This window comes from Heliangelus exortis, chromosome 14 (assembly GCF_036169615.1).
Source record: "Heliangelus exortis chromosome 14, bHelExo1.hap1, whole genome shotgun sequence".
Classification (NCBI taxonomy): domain Eukaryota; kingdom Metazoa; phylum Chordata; class Aves; order Apodiformes; family Trochilidae; genus Heliangelus; species Heliangelus exortis.
In genome coordinates, this window is record NC_092435.1 from 14062043 (window position 1) to 14089112 (window position 27070).

At 37.1% G+C, this 27070-nt stretch overlaps 1 protein-coding gene across 1 annotated transcript in view; it reads right to left on the reverse strand.

The window, feature by feature from the left end:
* Positions 1-27070, reverse strand: part of TENM1 (teneurin transmembrane protein 1) — a 453479-nt gene that overhangs the window by 325909 nt on the left and 100500 nt on the right. Inside the window, exon 2 of the mRNA XM_071757633.1 lies at positions 21841-21927. The gene's annotated coding sequence lies outside the window, so the exon portion shown is untranslated. The remainder of the gene's footprint in view (positions 1-21840; positions 21928-27070) is intronic.

The following is a 27070-nucleotide window of genomic DNA, read 5'->3' on the forward strand; positions in this document are numbered from 1 at the left end:
GAAGTATTAGTACAAGCACTTAGATAGGTGGAGAGCAGATATTTTAGGGAATAACTAAGGGATATTTTTAGACACCCAGAATTCTGAAATAAAGTTTTAAGAACTCTATCACATAAAATTAATATTTTTGTACTATAAAAATCTCTTTAGCAATTGCAAGAAATAAGAAAGCAAGAAGAAGGAGTGTACACTCTTTCCTTTTAATCCAGATATTCCAAAAGGGAATTTTACATTAATGTTTGCAAAGCTTATTAGACATTTAAACAAGATACAAAATTATCAATTCAGTGACAATGCAGGATAAATATAAGACGTATATATGGTTTGTTTGACCTCAGTTGTAGAGTTGTCCCTATTAAAGTTTGGATTACATTGTATCAAAGATGATGTAATGGGAAAATGTGGATTCTCCTGAGAGTTCTGCTGTAGAGATATATAGGGACAAGGCCATTAGGATGAGGTCAATGTTGTGTCTCTTCTTAATCATTAAGGATGCCACTAAGGTTTGGCCACTGCCTGGGAAACCCAGCAGTGCACCACATACAAACCAGCAGATGCCAGAGGCTTTTTTTCCTAGGAACACTCCTACCACCCTTTCCACTAATCCTATTTCAAAAAGAATATGAAAGAAAATCAATGGGAGGGAACACCAGTTTTCCAACTGTTTATGCTGGGAAAGCACACAAAGAGATCTTATTCTGCTCTGTCAGGCTTCACTTTGAATGACCTGATTTTGGCCAAATGTGTCACAGCTTTAATGTTATTTAAATGTAGGGGGGTTTTTTGTTTGTTTTTTGATTTTTTGTTTGTGAATATTGGCAAAGTCCTTGCTGCTTTAGATAAGCAGATGACATTATATTCCTCTTCCTTTCCCTCATTAAAGCAAAGAAGTTGAATATTAATGAGTGTGGAGAATTATGTTGTCATGGATGTTAGTCTAGAAAATATAAATTCATCTCATAAAAAAGTCAAAGCATCAAAGAAGGTTTTTACTGTTAATTGGAAACAAAGTGTCAGTGGTGTCCTGATTTAAAGGGCACTCAAGGATGATAAGGGAGGGATTTTTTTTCCAAAAAGAAATATAATTAAGGTGGAAGTGGAGTTATTATTGGTACGTCTTTACTAAAATAATTTTCATTGCCTGTGGCATGCAATGTAGCATTCCCCATGTTCAAAGAAACTTTAAAAATAAAAAAACCCATAATATTGAAAGCATACTTCAGAATTACTAAAAGTAATATTTTTATAGCCAAAAGCACTTTAAATGTCATAGTTGAAAGTATTTTAAATATGGTAGTTTTACATGCTTCTTTTAAATCTCCACATTTAATGCAACCAGGATGTTTTCATTGCTCCTTTGGTCAGCAAACTTCAAAATAGTGCATTTAGCTCATGGCTAATTAATACACAGAAAATGACAGAGCATCATCTCCCCATTTTGGACTTCTGTGCTCAGCCTTAATTCCAGCAGTGAAAATTAAACTCTGCTTGCTGAGTAGGACTGGAAACATGAGATTTCCTCTGCACACACCAGAAAAACAGATGGAGCTTATGCCAGCATGGAGTATACTGTTAATATTTCCTTCAGTGACAAGTGATATTATACTCAACTTGTACTCAAAACCAGAAGCATTCCAAGCATATCTCACCTGTTCAGACTTTCTTGAGTAGCTCTGAAGAGCAAATGTCTTTTACAGGTCAGAATGCCACAAAATTATAGACAGGGAACAATTTTATGTTAATGTTCTTTATAATTAAATAGCAAACAAACTGCAGACTCTAAGGGACGGATCTGACACTTTTTCTGATGAGACAACCTCTGACCTTTATAAAATGTGAGGTCATTTGTGTGGTTTTCTTTAACGTTGTTTAAATGCAGTAATCTTCAGATATATCATGTGAAAGGCTGTTATTGTTTCCTATAGCAACTCTGCTTGATAATTCTTATTTAAATAAACAGAAATTTGCTGGAAAAAAATGAAAATCTATTATAAACATTGACCATAAGAAACAATGCTAAAGTAAATATTGGCAATACTATCTGAAATGTTTCCTGGTCTGTATGATCTATAAAGGTAAAGCTTAAAGGTTACATGAGTTTGGACAAGCAACTAAAATGCTCTAAACTATATTTATTAACAAGGCGAAATCCAAGTAAAAATATTCTTTATGTTCCTCCACACACAGCTTCTGAAATACTATGAGAATTAATTGGTACCATTTTATCACTTATATTTTACTAGAATATTTGTTAGCAGCACCAACAAATCATTAAAATATAAGCAAGAGATGATATTACAAATCATCATCACTTGGGAAAGAGTTGTGTGATTTTTTTTTCCCAGTAGTTGTTGAATTTACACGACTACAAACATAGTTGGTGCCATTAAAATTTTAACATTTGCCACCTTTTGTCATTATAATTCTGCATATATTCAGGGCCAGTGAACGTGGAGGTCTTAAAGCACCTGCTGCATCTATATAAGCCACAAATTATATTTCATTATAAAATAATTTGAATGTTCTGCTGATAGGATTATTCAGCAGCTTGAACTCCCTGCCATCATTTTTCTTTGAATAGACCCTCCGGGGCAATGTCAGCAGACTGGAATATTGCATTACTATTGCTCAAAACACAGAAGCTTGTTTTTAATTTAGAGTTTTGAGTTCACTCCTTTAAGCTTGCAAAAATGGCAAGTCAGTGAAGAAAGTTCCCTCTTAAAAACGTGCCTGCATGGGGGATACTTTAGCATAGATATAAATAATCTGCCCTTCATCTAAGAGGTGAACTGGAGGCTTGAGTTAATTGCTCAGCTCTCAGACACAGGACCTGTGTGGGTGCTCGGGCAGGGCACACCAGGGCCTGGAAAGCCACTCAGCAATAGTCATTAATGCCAGCAGGACACGAAGTAAAATCTAAGGTGGTTTAAGACTGGTGAAAATTAATAAGTTTTGGTTTCTCACCACTTGAGACCTAGAACCACAGAATCATTCAGGTTGGAAAAGACCCTTAAGAGTCCAACCAGAACACATGAACTGTAAATCCAAATGGGAGAGCTTAGGGAATCCATGCTGAGGAACAGAAGCTTTTAGGCTTCGCTTCCAGAGCAAGGAGAACTGCAGGGCTCAGGCTGGGCCATGGAGGAAGCAGGGGGGCTCAGGGGCTCATGCTGAGCAAGGACAAAGCCAGTGAGATCCAGCTCTCCAAGAGCATCACCCTGGCTCAGCAGTCTGCATTGGCACCTAAGAAAGGAGGCAGAAGCACCCATGTTCTGCATGAATTGCCACATGCTCTACAGTTACATCTACATGTATTAGAAGCCTTGTCTAGGTGGTAACAAAGGCTTCAGCACTAATTCCTAAGCCAAATGCTCCCCCTTCTCCAGGAGGGCACTGTTGCCTTCCAAAGGGAGCAGCCTGGCTGCAGCCCTCTGCTGAAGAGAGTTTAAAAGTTTAGACTTCAAAATGGCACAAATATGCATTTCTATTAAGCTGTGAGAAGATAGTTGTTAACTGAACAAGAATGTTACATTAACTTCTAAGCAAAGATATGAAAGCAATAATTGAAGATTGAAATATATAATTTGTATGATCCATATGTAGTTAGAGATGTTAAAGACCTATTTAGGTCACCTAGTCCTTCTTTGCTAGCACAGCATTACTTTCATCACCATATTGTTTATTTTCTCTTTAAACTTGGTTAGGTTATGTGTAGGGTTTATAAACTAGATGCTTAGCAGAAATGTAATTTGCACTTGATAATCAGAAGCCAAGGAAAAACAACATTACAACACACACTAAAATTATGGATTTGTTTTGTCCGCTGCAAAATGGCTGTAGGCATTGGTACCAAGATATTAGTGAAGGCAAGTACCACACAAGTATAGCACTGGTGGGTTTTGGGTTTTGGCTACAATATTCTTCATAGAATTGTGTTTACTATTTAAATTTGGCCTAGGAAAACTAATTCATGGTGTGAGGAAAGTTGTTTTAAAAATTATATATCCTAGAGCTCACAGATATTTTGCTACAGAAAGATGATTCAGGATCCATGTGCACATGTGCAGAAGCACACAGAGGGAGGGTATTTTTGGAGGTATTTATGAACTAGAGAGGGAGTCTCTAAAACCAAATCCAGCTACCTGTCTCTCACATGTTAAAACCACTAAAGGTGAATTCAGCATTCATGGGTTTGCTTTTTTTTTTACTAACCATACGTATACAGATCTCAAAATCTGCTGCTAAATCACAAAGAGGCAACATTTGTAGTGCAGGTGAGAAAGAAAACAACCCTGAAAATAAGCTGAGAGCTGCTATTTAGGCTGAAGTGAAACAAACAAATAAACCTACAACTTGCAAAAAATTAAAACTGCCCCCAAATAAATCCTAACAGATACCACAGGTTTCCTAAAGGGATGAAACAGGACTCAGGAAACGCTAATTTTTTACATTTTTCTTTTTAATTATTATTTTTGTCTGTGTGTATATGCACACAAAAGTATCCCTGTATTTAAATGACTTTTCTTATGATGAAGGAAACATCCAGTTTGGAGCCCAGTGTTAATAGGCTGCTTTCTGTTAAGTCAGAAAAGTCTGAAGCAAAACCCTCAGAGCTTCTCACACCTTCTTAATGCAGCAAAGACTTCAGAACTTAATGAGAGCAATTAAAACATCAATATTGTCAATAACTGTACTTCACAGCATTTTCAGAGACCTCTGACTACTGAGAGTGTCTGCAGCCTGGAAGAATGACAAATACTAGAGCAAGGAAAAGCAGAGAAGGTGCTCTCTGAACAGACTGGACCTACACAGGCTGTGGAAAATAGAGACTTAGGTTTCAGACAATAATTTTATTAAAGCTTCTAGCTTAAAGACACCAAAGGAAGACAAAGACCTTTCCTAACATCTTTGGAATGCCACAAACCCTCCCTTGCCAGAGCCAGTTGTCTTCGGGCTCCAGCCATCTGCCAAAGGCTCCAACTACAGGTTTCCAGCTTTTATCTGGCTTTTTGGAAACAAACAACTCCTCGGTTCTCTCTGGAGAACTCTAATTAATGAAAGCTCATGCATTTATTCTGCCTACTATAGAAACCTACTTACAAAACAAAGCAGAACAAGGTTCATCACTCTCAGTCTGAATTTTTTGTCACTGGGAAGCAGAAAGGGTAAGATCAGTTGACAGATTCAGAGCATGGGATTGACAAGCAAGGAGTGGAACAGGGGCTCAAAGAGTTTGTGCAGTTTCTGTCCTTGGAGAGGTTCTAAAGACCCTACAACAAAACCATGAGCTGCCTGCCTGACCCTTAAAACTAATGCTGCTTCAGCAGGAACTTGGACACTGACCTCCTGAGCTCTCTTTGAACCTCTCTTGGACTTTTTGTCTCCATATTCATACCAGTGTAAAAACAAGAATCATTCATACAACAAGAATCATAAAGATGAGTGATAAGTAGACTCAGTTATCAAGGTTGAATATTACTTGAATACCCTCTTGAACAGCTTTGATCACCCTCCTGTTTCTGGGAGTCTCTTCACTTTATGTTTGTAAAGTCCTTCAAGATGAAAAGCACTCCATGAATGGCATGTATATTCATTTTTCCCTGTCTTTTTAACCTACTTGAGGTACAAACAGACACAGTTAACTTTCCTGACAGTTACTTGTTAATTTTGTTCTGCCTTAAGGAAACATGCAGCTAATCTGAATGCACTGGGTTTATTTATGTTCTCGTTCCATCATGTCAGCCAACTGTCTCCTATTAATTTAAAACATTAAAAATCTATGCCAAAATGTAAGGGATTCAGAAATACTCCACTATTTATTCTACATGTAAATCTACAATCTGAGATTAAACTAAACAACCAGAGCACACAGACTGCAGGATGCAGAATCAGGGGGCTACAGTAATCAGGTTTGTAACCAGGATTGTGAGCAGAGAAGATGAGCAACAAGAGGTAAAGAAGGTCAACAGTGGGATGGATGTGGCCTTCAGCATAGGCTCAAACTAGGTCCTGTATCACTCTGAAAAATATAAATCTTGCACTCATTCCTGCAGAAATATTTTGCAGTCAGTCCATGTGCAGCATTACCACCAATCTGCTTGGAACTCATAGGCAAAACACAAACTGTGTCCCTTAGATTTGACAATCTGTATAGGAAAAATAAGGTTTAACTAGAAATGTATCTGTTTCTGACAATAGGATGATGGATAGAGCTACTTTATTTACCCTGACAGAAATATCCTTGTTGATGAGTTGTGTTTTGCAAAAGAAAAGGAACAGTGACTATCTAGATTTATATATGTGAGGTGAAATATTGCATTTTGGACTGGAATGAATAATTTCATAGATTAGGAGTTTTGTTTAATGACTGACTGCAGAGCTGATATTTCAGTGTTCAGCATTTCGATGATTTATGGTCTTGTCAGTGAATTTTTAATATGCTTTATGTGCACAGATGTTTCTGGAATTGTGACATGCTATAAGAATGCACTTATAGGGTGCATACAGATGGAGTCAATTGCCCTCCAGTGCTTTTCATATCTGGTTGTGGGAGAAAAGTCAGAGGGTTGTGTAGAGGAGCAGGTAGGGATAGTTTAGTCACTAACTTGTGAGATTTCATGTTAATCACTGCTTGCTTCATGTTAATCACTCTGTGCTTCCAAAGGTCTTGTGAATAGAAAGATTATTTGAAATCAAAGAACATGCACCTGAAAACACTGGAACAATGACACCTTTTCAAATAGATAACAGATATCCCTTCAAATAGATAAATAAATATGTACAACAAATTTCTCCAATGTCTCTTCAAGATTATTGTCTCAGTAGACAAATCTGACTCAAAACAAACAAGCAGAATTTGCTGAAATAAGTGGATTTTATGAGATTCCTGAAGATTCCATAGTATGGGCCCAACTGTTTCGGGGTCCATCAAGATGTGGAAGAACCATCACCCACAGCAGTGCTGCTTAATACAGAAATACCTGTACAATCTCTTGACACACATTTCTATAAGACCTGAATAAATTTAAATTTCAAAGCACTCTCTGTTATCAAAAGCAGCATTCACTAGATCCCAAGACTCCCATTCTGAAAGCAAAAGATCAGGTCCTTAGTTTTTTCTTTGTTTTAAGGTTTATTTTTATCCCTCTGTTTCATCTGTTTAATTTTCAAAGCTAACTTCCTATAATTCTGATTTTGTTGGAATACTTTTATCTCACCCTAGTCCTCTAAAACCAGCAAAGAATTGTGACATATTGTTAGGTGGCAGACCAGGGTTAATATAGCCAGCTTGGCAACTTACTGGCAATTTATATTTCTTTTTTTCTGCCTGCCTTCAAACTGTGTCTCAGCCAGTCAAGGGTTTCATGTTTTGTTTGACAGACCTGTTTTAGCTCTGACTGAGCTCACTGAATTGCAAAGGAAACTAATGAGGATGAGCATTACAGAACTCCCACACAGACTTTTCCAACTGGATGCCACACAAACCCCTCACACAACTCCACTGGATTTGTTGAGCACCACTGATGTGTCAGAACAACACGAAATCACTTTTAAAAAGCTCTTCTTTCATATACATGGGTAACAATACAAGTAAACAAAGCTACATTTTTAAAGCTGATAATTATTCTCACAGAATGTTTGGGAAATGAAGTCAATGAACATCTAAAATCAGTGTGTTTGCTACAATATGTTGGTAGTGTAGCTGCTAGGAAGCAAACAAAATAAAACAAGAACTGAACCATATTTTTTACCCCTACTGAACTGATTCATTCCGTGCAACAATATTAAATGGGCATTCACAGAAGAAAAAAACCAAATTAGTTTTACTGTGACCAAGTATATACTTCCACAGCATGGAAGAGTCAGGAGGTCTGACTGCTGCATTCCAGTAAATTCCCCATCCCTTAAGGACTTCCACATTTCCCCAAAGATCCCTGCATGCCTCCCCATAGGGCTCAGCCAGGTCAAGGCACACACAAGAAGGCAGCTGTTTGTCTCAGTGGTATCAGGCAGTGACCCTGGGATATTCCAGGTGTGGCCACATCTGGCCATGCTGGCTTTGAAATGAGCTGCAGACATTAACAAGGATTTTGGGCAAGATCAATAAATCCTGCTTCAAATATAGTTTTCAGAACTCGTTGCTTAAGAACTGCGCTAGGGAGGAGCAATACTGTAAATAACTTCTGTTCTTTACTGCCCTATTGTTACATCTGACTTTATAATTTATACTTTTTTTAAAAAAAAATTTTAAATCAATAAATATAGCTTAAATTTAGCTGCAAAGAACAGTCAAGCCTTACAAAAAATACTATGAGTATTCAAACACATGGCAACAGATTTTAGCTCAACTAGAGAATGAGCAAACTCCCATATGGTAGCATGAGCAATCAAGACCAAAACAAGACTATAGATCTTGTACAAGGAATAACAAACAACTCTGTATTAACAAACAAAAAAAAAAAAAACCCCAAAACAAAACAAATCCTAACCCACCTCTCTGGTTTATTCATATTGAAAGAAATATCTGTTTTTTAGCTACAGGAACTGCTGGATTAATTAAACATAAAATGTTCTTTACCAAGCTGATTCCAGAAGTAACAGATGATCATAAACACCTTATATTCTTATTTTTACAGAAAATTGCTCATTAAAACTGCATAACAGAAAACATATTTATGTATTTCACTCAGTGCAGCTACAAAAATATTCCTCAGTCAGGATTTGGAGAAAATGAGTGGACCGTAGGTGAAAATGAGTGTCAGTCAATACCTATCCCTGATTAATTACTTTAAATATCCCTGTGGAAGTCCAGCCAGTGAATGATAGATCCTGCTTCTATTTACAGTTTAACTCTCTGGGTCCTCTGCAGTAGCCATCAAACCTCTGCAGGGCTGTGAAGCAGAGAGCTGGAGTGCAATAACCTCAGGGCAGAACACCTGCTTCTGTGCCAAAGGTTTAATCTGCTGAGCAGTGCTAGAGAAGGCATCTTAATTTCTTGGATGCAAAAGAGAGATAGGATGGATATCTGGACATTGCAAGAAAGCTCTTTTACTTAGGAAGTCTTTACAAATTTCAGTACAAATGCATCAAGCTTATTGTGCCAGAAATGAGATTCCCAGATTTTGGTTTTGTTTTTTATTAATGAGTGTTAACTATTGTGATTTAAGTATTACAGCAAATAATCACTACTGCAAGGTTAAACAGAGGCAGCCCAAGCAAAAGCACTTGCTCTATATCCTGTCCCCATTCAAAATATTCTGTTACTTTGTTCAATTTTCCCAACAAACTTCTTCATCACTTGCCAGGTGGCATGTTTGACCTCAAAATCTCTTTCCAAACAGTCTGCTGCTGCTAATGCAGTAGCAATTCAAATCATTTGCTCTAGCAGGATGCATCAGGATTCAGACAACGTGCAACACCTATATTTGTTCAATATTAATTACACTTCTACCTTGTTCTGTACATCTGGCTCAAAGCCATCAAGAAGGAAGTCAGCTGTAAGGAACATCACCAGGTGATGCTCCTAAAGCTGTAGGTGGCCCAACAGCCTGAGCTGCTGTGTCAATCTCTTACCTCTCAGCAGCATCACACAAAATCCATCTCCCTTTCCAGCAGAAGGTGAGTTCATAAAATTATCTAATGTTATGTTGCTTGAATATTAACTCACAATATGTTCATACATTCATCAGGGTGTTTCAAATTGCTAACTCCATCCTTTTTCTGTGCTCTTCTTTTTACAGTGCAAGGGACGTTGTAGACAATTTCTGAAGTGCACAAAATAAACTCATATCCTTAATTTGTACTGGAATTTGACACATACTTGTGAACTCAGTATCAGGAACTGCAGCTTTAAAGGGTATTTTTAAAAAGTAGATTCATAATAACCACAGAAGGTCCTCCTTTGATTTGTGTGACCAGTCAGAACTCTTCTGGAGTTGAAAAAAGGAAAACATTCATGAGTTTTTAAATTTGTAAGTAAACTGTCCACCATCGAGTTACATTTTTTTTTCTCACCCTCTTTTAATACTATAAAAGCCATTTAAAATAAAAATTGTAATTATATAGAGACTCCTATGGGAGATTTACAAAATACTGGGGTTTTTCTTTATACTTGCCACACACTGCTGTATATTAAGTGTGATTTAGACAAATGGATCCCTTTGCCAGTAATGAACAGAAAGTAACATCTGGACACGTGCAGTCCAGGCAAATTCACCTTACAAATCAGTCTGGTGATGGGGACACTTAGCTCACAGCTATTTTTTGGGTTGTGGCAAGCACTGTTGACCTCTAAAAAAGACTAAAGCACTCCTCTGCTTGTAACTTTTCAGGCATACACTACTTCTTTACTCTGTAATACCACATCTTAATAAAGTCTTTGACTAAAGATAGGATACACAGATGGTTTCACTAGTTTCATACAGTTCCTCTATAGGTACAGTGACTCACAGTGTACTAACATCTGCTGGATGTTTGCAAATCAGTATAGAATCATAGTAGGGATTTTAGAAAAACTGACAATAAAATATTTAAATCTCTGGTTCCTTTTGGCAATAACATGATAGATCTAAGTGGCCAGATTCATCCCCACTGTCACTGTCCTGAGGTCAGTGGTGTCAAAAGTCCACTGAAATACAAAGTTGCACCAGAGAGGCATTCAAGTCCATTGGGATTTCACATTAGTGACTTGAAGGGTTTTTGAGGGGTTTCCAGATGATGAGTCCTAATTAAAGTGCTCAGCATTCAGCAGAAGTATTCAACATAATCTATAAAATTAGCACCACTAAGATTACAGATTTTTTTTTTTTTTTAAATCTGGAATATTATATACACCTAAGAATTCTGTAAAATACATTAGGAAATAACAGAGACTTTGATCAAGCATAAGACTTCTTATTTTTGCCTTTGAGAGACAGCATTGCCCATACAGAGCACTATGCTCAAAAGTATTGGTCAGCTCATCTCCAGAATGTTTCAATTTCTTAAAACAAAAAGCTGCTTTTGTCAGACACCTGACACACCCCAAATATGTTCTAACTCATGGATACAGTGATGCTCACCAGGGTTAGCCTTCATTTCAATAATTCATCAAGCAGAGGCTAAAGATAATTCCAATATTAACACGAGTATGCATTTTGCTGAATTTCCACAATTCTTCAGGCTGAAGAATAAATGTGAAATTTTATCTTGAAATGGGCTGGTTATTTAAAAATCTGGGAAATGTGCTAAGTATTCTTACTCCACTAGGCTGAAGAAATGTAAAATACCTTAATTGTGTCCACTGTTCTTCATGACATTTAATTCTAAAGGAAATCCACAAGATTTTTACACTGTGCTAGATGTGCCTAATATTACCCTGAAATTCCAGCAACTCACCAGAGACAGCAGTATCTAGCAGTGCTCAGTAACCCCATTTCTATTAAAAAACTTCCTAATTAGCAGCAAAGTAAAGCAGCCACATGGCTTTGATGTGTCAATACAACTAACACAGAGATCAGGAAGAGATGAGAATATTTTCCAGGTGATCATTTCCTAGTGTGATTTTCAGCACGACTGCAAATTTTCCATGGCAAAACTGGAGAAGCTGCTTCCCTGTTGCACCAGAGCAAAAATAACTTTGCCCTTTTGGTTCTTGTACTATGGCAGCAGCAGGGCAAATCATCACATTTGTAATGTTAAAAATCAAGAGCAATTGTTACACCAGCATTATTTTTCTCATTATAGAGAACAGTAGTGCTGCTAGGGGAAAATTTATCCAGAAAGTCACAGGAACAATTACTGTCTTATGCTGGAGAAATTCAGATCTGTTCTTAATGTTCCTTATGTTGGGTATAAACAGCCAGCTACAACTGGGATTTTTTTTTTAAAGCATAACAGTTGAGGAGTTGTAAAAATACTTTGGTTTGTCTATGTAAGTGACTTTGAAAATGCACATTTTTCTGCTTTCCACAGCATAAGTAACTAGACAGAAAAAATATGAGGCTAGCAAAAAAAAAAAAGCTTTGAAGAGCTTCTCACAGTATGCAACAGGCAGCAAAATTGCATTCTTGATATCAGTTTGAGCTCATTTTCCCCCCTGTTCATTATCTGTCTCCTTCCCAAGAGAATATTCCAGATTAGTGTATAATTATAATCAACACTTATTTCATGAGGCCTCCAAGACCTCCCTGAACTAAATGACTTTTCCTTTTTAGGCACAGGCCTTTCTGCAGCACTGGTAATTTCTTTAAGTAGTCAATCATACAAATTCAAATAAAGAATAGCAATCTTTGTTAATACTGGGTTCAGCTGCTTCATCAATTGATGAACATAGCTTATGTAATACATTTTTTAATGTGCTGTTCCCTATGTTTTGTTGTTATTTTTCATCTGAATGAGTGCAAGTTTGTCTCTGATGGGAACAGGGAGATTTTGACCAGCACTGACACTCTATCTAAAAAAAAAAAAGAAACAACCCACTATGAGAAACCCACTGATATCTTTTGTTACCTCTCTGATCACTGTGTCTCCTTTCATTATTTCCCTTGTAATTTGCTGCCATGCAATTCAGTACTATACAACAGCCAAGTAGAAAGAATATTTTCAAAGGAATCTTCCAAGACATTTATACTCAGCACAAATCAGAGTACTGTTAAAAGAAATACTAACAAGGGAGGACTCCACTCACAGCCTGAATTCCCAAGTACAATAGCTCACATTTTTCTGCCTCAAACCTTTGATAGAATAAAGAAAACTACATTAAAATGAAGTGACACTTCAAGTGTTGCAAGGAAGGATGTCATTTATAATGGTAATCCTGTTGTACTTCCCTTCTTCTCATTGTGAAAACCTGATTTACAAGTTCCATTGATAGTAATCACACTACATAAACCAGACAAGAAGTTAATAATTCCCACACAGAACTGCTATTTTTTTTTTTTTTAATTTCCACTTGGAGGAAGACTTTCAGAGCCAGCATTCTGAACATCAGACAAAACACAGCAGAAGGTCACAGGAAGCCAGAATAGTAGGCAAGAGGTTTCAAACACCAGGACCTGAAGCACTGACAAGATTTTTGGGACTACATGAAAGAGAGCACTGTGGATCTCAAGCAGAATAGCAGTGGAGTTAGACTGATGTTCACAGAAGCTCCTCCACAGGTTCAATAATGAGCATGAAAGCAAGCACATGGCTGAGCAGCCCTGGCCAATTGGAGGCAGAAGCTGAGGTCCTAAGAGCTGATTAAAGATTACGAACAGAGGGGATAAGTAGTGCAGGATTATTAAAATGAAATCATATCTGATGAGGAAGAGCCAAAAAAAAAATTAAAAAAAAAAAGACACACAGAGAGGAAGGAGTGATGCAGTCAGAACCAGGGCTGGGAGGAGGAACCTTACAGCAGTGTCTTCTGCATAAGCCACGACTCTGTCATGGTCAAACACAAGGATGCTGCAGCTGCCAGAAGGGAAATGAGATCCCACTCCTGAAGGTGTTACTGGAGTCAGAAGGGGCCACTAAGTAGGAACTGAATGGGGAAACAAAAGGTTCTCTGAACACTTCTAGAACTGAATTACATCAGAGCAAGTGCAGACAGGTAAAGCTGTCCTCTGGATTCTCACAGCAACCCAGAGCAGACCCAGCTCCCCCCCATTGCAGGCCCTGGCTTTGCAGTAACCCTTTGCAGTAACCTGGCTTTGCACAGCACTTGCCTTCTTTTTGTCTTTCCATAAATATGTACAATAAATATGTACAACTGGAGTCCTCTTTAATTTTGGGATATCTAAACAGACTTAAATACCACCATATCCCAAACCTTAATATTAATGAAGTTGTGTAAGCAGAGACATTAAATGCATAGAGCTCTGTAATTAATGCTTGCAGATAACCCAAATAGTCTGCTCTCTGGCCAACCCTAACTAAAAAACTTGGATGGCAATGAATTGCTACAAGACACAAAAATTAGTGATATTTATGATCCTGCATATTTCCAGCCATACATCAGAGTATCTCCTTTTTACTTCATCTCTGGCAGGTGGCAAAAATTGACTTATGTTCCAGTCCAATTCTACCACCACTGCCATAGATTACTTCTTAAATCGTTGTTTCAGCTTCACCATGAACTGAAACAAAATAATTTTTCATTGTTGTAAAGTGGTTTTCGTCCAGTGAAATCTTAGAAACCAAAGTGGTATAGTTCCATATGCTCCTACCTAGGGAGTAAAATTTTTTAAGTGCTTCAAAATGCAAAAATGCTGAGAAGCAAACCAGAAAAAAAAAAAAAAAAGGAAAAAAAAATAATTCTGAACCGAATAGTAAAAAAAACGATGGTTCTTTCTTTTAACTGTGAATATTAAGATGATGGAAGAAATTGGCTAGTCAGTTGTAAAATATTACAGCAATAAAAGTCTTTGGTGGAAGATGAATCATCTTCAAAATAGTACCATGGTGTCAATGAATGAAAAGTAATGTGAAGATCACATATTTATTGAGACTGCAGCATTTATCAACATCAACATTTAATTGAAGTTAGTATACTTGCCAGCTTTTTATTTCTACTGTGCAAGTTTGTTCATATATTTGGGGGCAAAGTGCTGGACTTTTATTTTTATTCTTTTTGCCTTTTATCCTCCACCTTTAAATAAATGTGCATTTGGATTACAGCTGTAAAATTCCTTTGGTGGCACTGCTGGGCTACTTAGTAAATGCATTAATACATCCTATGGTGGATCTGTGTGTTTACAAAACCTCTCATCTCTTGGGAATAATACAAGTAAAAACCTAGGAATTATGGCACTTAAAGTCAGTAAAAATACTTGATCTACAGAAGCTTTGGGACTATTGCTTTATATTTATAGAAGAATTATATGATTACCATGATGTGATTCCATTCATGGGATCTGTCACCCAGGCATGAACCTAAGGGTTGTTCAAATTTGGGCATAAATCTAAGTATCTCAGGACCTGAGACAGAGAGGAGAGTGGAGAAATCAGGATCTGACACCATCTCACAGCTCCCTTCACTTTCAGGGGACGAAGGAGCTACTAGAAAAGGAGGCATTTTGCCATCATACTTAACTGATACTCTAGGTCCCAGCTATGCCCAGCAGACACCTGCTCACCCCCCTTTCCTTGAGGCTCTGCTGGAGCTCCAGCTGTGCCAAGCCTGGCATGGCAAACGTGTGGCCCACAGCTGGCAGGGCAGAGTTGAAGAGTGTACACCAAATAGATGAAAAATTATTTCTGAAAAAAAAATTACAGCAAGATTACTCGGTGAGTGTATTTTCCTGGAATCTGCAGCCCTGCTCGGACACTTTCATTATTGATTTTTTTTTGCCATTGATAGGTTCCTTTTCAGAATGGAAAGGCTGCAATCAGGCATTAATGTATGCATGAGATTTCATGAGGCTCCCTAACCAGCTGCTCATGAAAAAGTAATGCCATTTTTGACTAAGGAAAATGGTGAATCTAGTGGTCATTGCAATGTCAAATTGCTTGACAAAAAGTACCTACAGGATACGAGGCAAAATGACTTTTTACTGCAGTTCATATTTCAAGCCTGAATTTGTAATGGTTGGACCACGATTCCCCAAAAAAATCCTCAGATGCACTGTAAGCTGTAAATTCCTATAACACTGTAAACAGGACGTGTTGTTTACAGCTGTTTAGATCCACTAAATATTTGTGGATTTGCTTCTTCAGCTGTAGCAGGAACTTACTGGTCATAACTCCCTGCCTTGTTCAATAATTTCCAGTAATTATCACGAAGAAAATGCAATAAATTTATGTAACAGACTGCCCCTTTGCTATAATATACAATGAGAAGCAATCAATGCTCCTCACAATAACAAGAAATACAGCAATGTTTTATTTTATGGCTTGGATATTGCAGCTTTGGGCACCACCAGAGGGAGTAGAGTGAAACTCTGGTGGTCAAATTCCACCCCCCTAAAACACAGCCCAGGGCTGACATCTGACAAAGCAGGAACACAGCTCTGGGGTGTATACCTCCTAGTGGACTATTTTATTTATTCACCCACCCAGGAAATACAACATCCCCCTGAATTGTTGCTTTTATTTCTTATTTCACAAACAGGGAGCCCAATGAATCGCATAATTAAGCCTCAAAACTTAACCTCTGGCAAAAGAATCCCCCCCAAAAACCAAGTAGGAAGGTGATGGCAAAATACCTACTCTTGCAGTGACCAACAATAATCTTGGAAAACATGATAGCTATATTTAATCGTGGGTTTAATATACAGTTTGACTGTGATTTAAATCAAAGGGCATTTCTGAGACCATCCTATTGCATTTAAAGTATAATTGCACACTACATATCTTAGAGAGTAAATGAAAGCCTTTTCCTGGTGATTTGTTATACATTTCTTTTTTTGCCTCTGGCTAAGTGAAGGCCAGGCCTCAGAAGAGTTTCAAGTATAATGCACAGTGAATATAAAACAGTCCATTAATTGGGATAATAGGTCCTGGCATGTAATTGCATTGCTAAGGTACTATGGATAGCTGCTGAGTGAAATGGTATTTATTCAAGGTTGTTAGTCACCCATGGATAACTTTATTTGTCCACTGATGCTTAAATAAATGCATCATCCATCAGTAAGAATACTTATGAAAAAATTTATAGCAAAAATCATTATCGTGTCTCAAATTATAAAAGGAAACAGTATATAAAAATTGCTGAACAGCAGTACAATAAAGCTATGCCATGCTGCATTTTGCTTGTTTTTCTGCCAGTGGAAAGTAAAATATTGCTGAAAAATCAAGTCTTAATAGCAAGTTTACCTGCTTACAATATTTACCCTAGCCACTGACAAACTAGCTATCTTTAAAATTATTTGTTGCCCCTAATAATTCAATCTGAAGCTGTCATAGAAATTAACATGGTCTAAGTAGGAGGAAAACATTGAAAAATGCAGCAGCACCAACTGCAAAATAAAAAAAAAAAAAAAAAGGAAGATTTAACAGGGTGTTTAAGCTGCATGTACAAGTAAGGCAACACGTTTTGTTCATGGTAGTGTTCTGCTTTTATTTTTCAGTGATCACTAATCCCTGAGAAAATAGTGAAAAACAAATCTTACATACACAGTTGTAAGACACTATTGATTACAGACAATCTTAGACCAAAAATAAGGCAGAAAAGACCTCCAAAGAATTCCCCATTGATACTGCCAACAGCTCAGCTCAAAACACCTTTGTATCTTATTTAGAGAGGGAAATTATTATTAAGGATCTGATTTTCAGGTAGAGTGCAACTACATCCTCTTTTATCTTCAGCTCCATATGCAAACCCTCATTATTTTGACAATCCTACCCTCAAGATTTTCTCTCATCTTATGTTCCTCTTGAACATAACTGAATAATATCTGATTTACAAGGGATACAGGTTTGCAAACCAGACTTAAAAGGAAATACATTAATTGAAATAGTAGTGCCTATAGCTGTGGCAAATGTCTTATTTACATTTATAATTTCTAGGTAATTGTCAGCATAGTTTGATGGGGATCATGATCATGATCTTTGTCTGTTGAGTCTACCCTTTTGAGAGGGTCACTGGAAGCTTTTTAGATGGAAAAAACCCAGAGATAACTTCTTGAGTTCAAAAGGGTAGCACAAGCCTTCTTTGGGCATTAATTATGGGTCAGCTTTGACCATGTTTGATCTCCACACCTTCCAGCACCTCAGTCAAAGCCATCCTGTTTGTCAAGTGGCTGAATCTACCAGATTCATCCATGTCATGGAAACTGGAATGGTCTGGTGAGAAATAAACCCATTTGAAAAACAATTTACCTGTTTAACAGTGTAAAAAATCCTAGTGGTCACAAAACAGTCATTCCTCCCTTCCTGATAGACACATCTGACTTCACAGGAGGCAGAGGAAATTCCACCCAGCTTACAGGAGGGGTTATTAGTTATGTCTACACATAAAGTGTGTTGCCTAATCCTGAAAATGTGTATGAATGCTGTTAACTTGAGCTATACAAAGGGTTGCAATAATCTTAATGAGGTAACTCATGTTAAATTAACCAGATATACATTATGGGTGTTAGAACATAGCAGCAGGGTCTTTTCTTTGAGATTCACTTTTGAGGACTTCCAAAAGGTGGCAAGTTTTAAGTGTTAAACAACATGATATGATGGAATAGTAAGTAGAAAAAACCAAACACCTGCTGTCCTCTCTCAGAGCCCCTCTGTTCTCAAAGCAGAATTTACAGCTTTTCCTCCAAGTTCTGTGCTCCAAACTGAGGCCCTCAGTCTCCCTGCATATTGCTTCATTTCCACTTCCCTACACCAAGTATTCCCAGATTTATCAGCTTCACTGAATGGACATCTTTCTACCTAATCCCCTGCTATTTCATTGTTTACCAGTTATGTGACCAAAATAGGGAAATTTGGCCTAATTTTTATTCTGTATGAAATGGTTTATAAAAAAATCTGTTTCATATTAAAAGTCTATTTGGACACATTGGCCTTTTCTTTTGTGCTACACAATAAAGTAAGGATGTAACATTGAATCTCTCAATAAGAAAGCATTGAATATTTATTCATGACCATTATCTAATTTGTTATCTAGTTCAACTGCACTTAGTTTGGGTAACACTCCAAGCCAGGACCATCATTATACACATGGATCTCCTGCTTTTAATTTCCATCCCTTAGTCTGTTAACTCAATGTACCAAAAGTTACACTGGAAAGCAACTACAAGAAAAAACAAAGCAAAACAAACAAACAAACTTTAAAAAAATCCCTGTGTTTTAATACTACTTGAAGGATTTATTGCCTTACATATTTTAAACTAAATAAATAATTAAAATATTGAAGAGAATGATCCCAAAAAAGAAAGCAAAAGGATTCTACTTTTCAACACCCCCCCCAGAGGCACTTTATATGCCCTCCTATTCTGGTTTCTTATCAGTATTAAAAATCTTAAGCACCCACTCCAGACAATTTATACAAATATCTGCTATACAAATTTTTGGTAAAAAGAAAAAGCTTTATTGAAGTGGAAAATGACTAAATCTTGCCTTTTCTCTGCTCCCATTCACTTGTAAAGAAATAATCTTATTTGCTTAACATGATTCACCTCTCAGAAATCCTTGCTTACTCCTGTCCTTTACGTTAGAACTTTTCAAGAGGATCCTTTTGGCAACCGTGAACAAGTATTCTCTGCTAACACACTAAAAATATTCTGCTTACAAGATCTCTAACTTTCAACAGTTCCTACATGTTCTCATTTTTGTAACAGTAACTAAATTCACAGTTTTCTGTCTCCTGGAAATTTTTCTATCAAACATGCATCAAAAAATAATAAGGGCATCACCAGTTTGCTTGCACTGCCATACATGAAACACGTGCATCAGCTGTTACTGGGCTGCACCTGATTTACATTTGCCTTACCATTTCCTTACTACTACTTCTTCAAATACTTAATGGTGAACACGGTGAAGAGAATATTTATTAACACAACTGGCATTAAAATTTCTGATAGTCTCTTACATGTGACACTCCTCAGGCCTCTATAGGCTGCACCAGAGCAGATGGAGCCCTTCACCTGAGCTCCTGTCTGGAAATCAGGGGGAGAACCAACAACACCTGTAGCAATTTTTTTCCAAGCTATATCAGGGTGCTCTTCCAACATCCAAAAAATGCTTCTGAATGACCTCTGACGCTTCCATTTTGCATTCATCCACCAGTTTTTCAGCACTTATCTGAGCATCAGAAATTTCCTCCTTTCCTTCCTTGAGTTTAACCCTTGGTATTACTTATTCAGACAGATCTGGGCCTTCCTTTCCCTTGACTGAGCAGGCAGCTCCTATTCTCTAACACTTTCATTTCTTCTCCTGTGATAGATTCACTGTTTGCTTAATCATCGTTATTGCCCTTCTTTCCATCTGTTCTCATTTAAATCCATTTTTCTTGAGCAAGAATGATCAGATGGTGCCCACATTTCTAAACAAGATTAATGCCTTCATTGCCTCTCACTCCTCACTATTTATTTTGGAAATACTTCACCTGATCTTAACAGACTGCATTTGTCCTTTTCTTTTTAATACATCACACAGCCACGGGAGAAATGAATCATAGGAGTAGCTCATTTGCAACTGAAAGTCTCCCAACATTTTAATATCAAGTTCTACTTATAAAAATTGTTACTTATGGATTTTGAACTTAATATGACACGTCCTTTGATGTAATCACATATCAATTTACATCTATATTTCAAATTTAAGTGACACGTGCTTTATAAAGTTCATCAAAGCTTCTCCTTTCAGAATTTATTTTACTTTTAAGTAAGCAGGAAATCTGAAATCCACCATGAAAGGAAGGGGGAAAGTGGCCTTCAAAGCAGAAATTGGGATCATTCTTTCCTCACTTCTTCCCTATTTCCCTTAATATTCTTCACTGCTGCCCCCATAGTCTGCAGCAATAATGTCAGAAAACTAAAGACAAAGAAAAAAGGTTCTGGCACTGCTCCTTGCACTCAGAGAAAATTCATCAACTCAGAGGTAGTTTAATGTTCTACTTTATCTCCATTTTAAGTATTTTTAAAAAAACTATATAGTAACATGACCAGAACCATCAGCCTGCAGAAATTACTAAAAGAAAAAAATATATACACTCATTATGAGAGCCAACTATAGTTCAACAATTGAAGAAACCAAAGAAACTAGGTTTTTAAAGGAATCTTCAGTATTGCATCCACACCATGAAAAAGAATAATTCTCTCTGAGATATTACATCCAGGTTTTAAAATCTGAGCAAGTTTAATTGTCAGATACTTTTGCAGTAAGAAAATATGGAAGGTCATAAATGCATTTCAGGTCCTATCCTATAAAACTGTAGTCCATTATGAGCCATTCCTGAAGATTTTCCTATTTAGCCTAAGAAACAACACCAAAAAAAAAGAAAATGGCAGGGTTGGGGACTTGGTTGAACCAAGTTACTCATCTTGGCTATTTATAAAACAGGATAACATAAAGCAACCACTATTATTGTTTTCTCTGTATTCTTACTGCAATAAAGAAAATACTGAACACTCATTACTAAGAAATGCAGGATTGTTTCATGTTATAGGAAAGCTCTCTCACAAAATAATTAAGGGTGTCTAATAAAAAAATATGACACAGAAATCATGCAGAGCTTCCATCTTAACAAAGCCCAGGACTGCATGGTCTCCAGGATGTTCTGTAATTTATGTAAATGCAAAACACATAAAACTGTTCCCACTACTTTTCCAAACACATGTCTGAACAACTGACATCAGTAATCACAAAAGTAGAAGTGGCTGAAGTAAAAGTCAGTGATCCATTAGGAAGTGAATTTTCAGTCATTTGCAAATAATTTTCATATGTAATGTTCTACAACATTTGACACTGTAAAATCAGTTTTGTTTTGTTTTTTTTAACCTGACAGGGAACCATAGGAAACCAGGAAATGCAGTTTTAGAATTCAAATATATAGCATTGCTCTCCATTCTCTCAGTCTTCATATTTTATAACCTTAGCAGAGTTTTCCATATCAACACAGGAAAAACAAACAGCCCAGAATTTCTAGGTTCCCTGTGAGACATTAAAATTCAGAGAAAGACCACACAAAAAAACCTAATCTTACGCCTTAAGATAGTCCCATTCCTACCTCTACCCTGCTCCAACTTTCATTTTATGGTTCTTTAACTACAAAGAGAATAATTCAACTTAGAATTCCCTAGCATCAAGTTCAAGTCCAGCTATTAGAAAAAACAAGGACTTGCATAAAACACTGGAGATTAAAAAGCACCTATTTCTGAATGGAGAAGCCATAGTTCATGAGCTAAGCAAAAATTCACAAGCTAAACTTGTTTCACTCACGGGGAATGAGGACCAACTTCTGCTTCCTCTGCTCCTGACTGGAGGCAACAGGATAGTTCTGGGATGCAAAACACGGAGTCACTTCTCCTGGAACACAGATAGAGAAACATAAAGGAACCTCAATTGATTTTGCTCAGGCACTTCTCATCACTTAATGATGCTTTGCAGTCATTCAGCACAGCTGATCTTGTCAGGAAGTCAGTGCTGTCTCTCCCACAATATGCTGCTCCAAGTACAAAATAACATTTGTGAGTTTGGGATTTACTTGTATCATGTAGTGACCTTTTTTTTGTATGAGATTTTGTTGGATACACAAGCAAAATTGGGCTTATACTGTTTGGATAAATGTGAAATAGTAAGAGGTGGAATCTCTTGTTTCAAACAAAATTTCCTCTATTTGAGAAGACAGCAAAATAATTTAAGTGCAAAAAACCACCCGCAGTGTATGGAGCCATTTTAGTTTAATAAATCCATCACACATCACTAGAATTAGCATACACACACCACCCTGTATAAAAATCACTATCAAACGACACATTGCAGACTTCTAAACACATTTTTTTTTATATACATTGCAATATATATACAGTGGGTTTAAACATCCTTTGGAGATGATTGTTATCTCTGAGATTTTCTTTCTAGAATGCAAGAAGGCAAAACTAAAGGGCCACTATGCACACTGGTAGCCAGCAGCTCCAAGAATAGTGTTTTGCCAGAAAGGAAAATTTACACCTCACCCACCTCACCCCAGGCTGTCTGAAAATCCAAGGAATCAAAACTTGCCTTTTATTTCCCTCTCTATTACCTCTACATGTAATAACATGACAAAATAGAGAGACTTGATCCAACTACATAATTTAAAGAGAAAACCATCAAAACTATAGAAACACAGAATAATAAGTTAGAAGAAACCTCCAGGATCATCTGGTCCAACCTTTCTTGGTAAAATCACAGTCTAGACAAGATGACCCAGCACCCCGTCCAGCTGAGTCTTAAATGTGTTCAGTGTTGGGGAAAGGCAGGAAAAGAACTGAAATAAGAACTAATGTATTAGACAACAAAGATAACCTGTCCCTTAGATTTATTATTTGACTCTGGGGGCTTTATGGGGTTTTTTATTACTGATTTCTTTGTTGGTGCATGTCTGTGTGTTTTCTCAAAACACATAATTACAATAGTATCAAAACACAGTAAAGTTTGTACTGTATTCCCTTATCCTGCCTTGAGCATAGTGAAAAAGCCTGGTTTAAACAATGCAGGAGCCCATAATGAAATTTGTGGTCAAGTTAATTTTAGTAGCAATATTAGCAGCCATTGGAATGTGTAAACTGTTTTCCTCTAGTTTTAACAATTAACTAAAATGCATGAGCAGTCTACAAATCAAAACCACAGTTTATTCTATTAAACTTTATGCTTAAAAAATACCCATCAGCTGTAGACAGCATGAATAAAAAGTATTTCAATTTTAGCTACTAGATTTGAGGTAAACCCAAGTAGCTGAGGGAATCCCTTACATATGAACAGACCCACAGCAACTTCAGAAGTCAGTGAGATGTCTGCTCCCAAGTCACTAGAAGAGTAACTTTGATGAGGACAGATAACAGAAAGCTTGGTTTCTGTACAGGAAACTGAACTAACATATTGCCCTGTCCTTTGAAGAAAAGAGGCTGAAGCACATGATAATTTTTTGGTTTAAAAGAAGAAAAATTCAAAAAGGAAAAAAAAAATCTTGTTTTGTTTCTGGTTTTGGTTTTTTTTTTTTTTCATCATCTTAAAAAAAGACCATGAGAGCATGGCAAGCAAAGGGCTTAAAGTCAAGCTCTGGAATGCCAGTAGGAACTATCAGCAACTCAAAGAACCTGGGTATGTTGTTACAAGATCTCATAATCAGATCTCTCTCACACATGCAAGGTCCTGCCCTCGAGTTCCATTCTCCTGTGCCCAGGCCCTGCTCCTGGCAGTACAAACCAATGCTTGTCAGACTCTGCTGGGCTGGTGCCATAGGGGTGCTCAGCAGCCTTAAAATTCCTTTCACTGGAAAGATCTAGGATCAGACAGCTCTCAGAAAAGTACAGATTTCTGCTTTGGGACCTATAACGACCTATAATGAATTTCTGCTTTTGGGACCACTAAAAGTGAACACAGGGCTTGGTATGTTTTATTCTTTTAATGACAGAGAAAACAACTTGTTATAAAAGCAGAGTGTATATTTTCCAGTTGTCATAGCAAACAGCATGCTCAGCCTAAGTGTTTGTTTCTTCACTGCTGGGCAGCCAATAAAGTCTCCCACTGATTAAACTTCTATTTAGATAAATTTGTTAAAGAGGTTTTAGATGCTTGAGGAGTGGCACAAATGGATTTTGATTAGCACAGTATTAGTTGCTGGCCACATGTCAGAAGTAGTGTAAGGACTAAAAAGTGTAGGTTATGTTTGAAGAAAGAACTGTTCCTCTTGATTGTTTCTTTCATATCAGCTGGAAGAGAAATCACAGGGGGGGTCTGTGGCACATCACACACTTTTGAGCTATGTAGTCAAGAATTTATTTTCACAGGAAGCTGCTGATAGATTGGAAATGTCAGCAAAATTATAAATCTAAATTTATTTTTTTGGTTTGTGGGTAATTAAACAAGATTTTAATTTTTTTCAAAGTATTATTATCTTTAAGTTAAAGGTAATTAATTTCTCTGCAGCCTGCCCTTCCCTGCACTGCTATAGTGGGGGGAGCTGTATTTAGTTCCCTGAAATACTTGATGTTTGTACCAGTGATAATTCACCAGCAGCTTCCATGTCTGCAGAAACTTCTTGAAAAGTCTGGGTAGCAATCTTAGCACAGTATAATTAGGCTACTGCTCCTTGCCCTGATATATTCTCTGTTCTTTTAATAGTAGAACTAGAATATGCACTGAAACAAGTTGATTGCAAAATTGATGTCACTTTTATTAGAAAATGTCTTTTACGTGATTATGAAAGGGTTGATTATTTCTGGTTTGTATCCAAAAATCTGCCTCGTGCATTTTATGTCAGAATATAAATATATTTAATCTCGTAGCAGCCCTCAAGGTAAGAAAGAATTAACTTCATTTCATGGATGACAAGTCAAAGCACAGAAGAGGCATCACCAATTTGGTCCAGGTTCCCCTAGAAAGCCACAGGCATGGAAGGGACTTGAACCCAATCTCAAAAACTCCTAACCTGATGCTCTGACCACATTTTTCCTTTTAGACCCAGAATAATAGAAAAAAGGCATTAGAAAGGAAGCAACACAAAATGTTTCATCAAGTTATTTCAAGAAACACACACTGTATTTTGAAGGAGGATGTATTTTGCTCTTATAAAGTTGACCCTTTTACATTTGCTTCGGTTGTGTTATTATGTCACCTTTAGTCACACTGACTTTGCCACAGAAAAAAAACCCAACACTAGAAAACTCTAAGTAAGCTTCAAGATGCTTTTTAATTTTCCTGGCTAAAAGAAAACACAGCCAGCTGAAGCACTTGGGCTATGAGTGCCATGAAGAACCATTTTCCCCCTTGCAAGCACAGCCTTGGTGCAGCACTCAGCACCTCAAATTCATGGGCCTGAGAAGAACCCCAAAACCAACCTTATGAAAACATGGAAGAACTTTCTCTCTCTCTCTGACTTTTCAAGCAGCTCCCAGGAAAGCTTGCCCAGCTCAACAGGAGGTTGCAATCTGGAGCAAGAGCTCTGAGCTGAGGGGCAGCCAATTGTTCCCTGGCACCAGAAGGTGGGCAGGGGAAGGCAGCAGAAGCTGCCCACACCACTGAAGAGGGAAGCTCCTGAGCCCTTTATTTCCTCCTCACATTTACCAAATGTCTTCTGAGCATATGCAGGAACTTTTCAAAGGCATAGGGTTTCACAGAGTACAGATGGATTTTCATAGAGATGGCAAACCACATATTTCTGACCCAAAGATTTCCCTCCTCCTGCCAAATTTCCAGCCTCTGCTTTGTAAAATGTAAATCAAAGTGGAGTCAGCCATTCCATTATCAGAATCTTTGAACTTGCCTTGACAGTTTCCTACTCTTTAATGAAATAAAAATGAATTATCTGAGAACTTCTAACCTATACTGCAAGTTGTTTTGGTTCCTAGCTGGTTTTAAGATAAGTGGTTTGGGTTTTCTTCATGCAGTCAGTTTGTCAAAATTAAGACACCATTTTCCCGGTTGTATTAATACAAATATTTCTTGGAGAATAACATTTAGAAATAGGAAAAAAAAGAAACATTTCAGCAGCTTTTGTAAGAGGCTGCTTTCACAATATGATTTGGAGCAAATTAGAAATCAAATCTTTTAGAAGAAACCTTCATTTACAAAACAGCATATTTATAAAAGCACAGACAGTCTGCAAAGATTAAATCAAGTGTACATTCATTATGAATAAAGAAAATCTGCCCATACAGACACTGAGAAATTAATTCAGAAGGCAAGAGAAAGTGACAGGATGCAAAATCTCTTTGCCTTTGAAATCAAATATTTGACATAAATGGGAGTGCAACTGAAAAGGGATGTGGGGGGAAAATTAACCAGTGGAAGTTATATAACTGAATAGATACAACTGAATAGATGTAGATACTGAAACATTTACTGAGATGTTCATTAAAATGACAAATTCTGGGGGTGGGGGGAAGGGAAAGGGAGGAAGAAACCAGCAAAATAATTGTGTTTTTATTTTGTGTCAGTATTAACTCACCTGAATTCAAAAACCCTACTAAACAGGAAGAGTTAATTGAATAAAACAATGCTGTTTATTACCATCCTCAATTAGCATCCCCCTAGCAGCATGTTCTCTTTGGCTGTAGAAAAATTGTTGGAGAGTCTTTTTTCTTAGTTTTGGGAATATGATCAGACAATGAGCAAATGTTCCATCTCTCTCTGCTTTTCAAACCAATGCACAACATTAATATTTAATGTATGAAATGGATAAATATATTCAGGGATACAAGAAGTTTTGTTATTTGCTGAACCATGGCCATTCAAAAGCAAGTCTGAGCTGAAATGTTGTATATCCTTCTGTCCTTAGTTTGGGGTTCTTTTTGTGTTTGAGGTTGGCTTAAAAAATAATTATTACTTTTATATTGTAAATTAAGTTTTACATTTCAGTGCTTGGTGTGAGCCTACTACTTTTCCCTTGACCTTTAATATAAATCTACTACAGAGATATGTGTAAAGAAATTTTCTACTAGACATCAACCTGAGCCTGTTTAGTCCT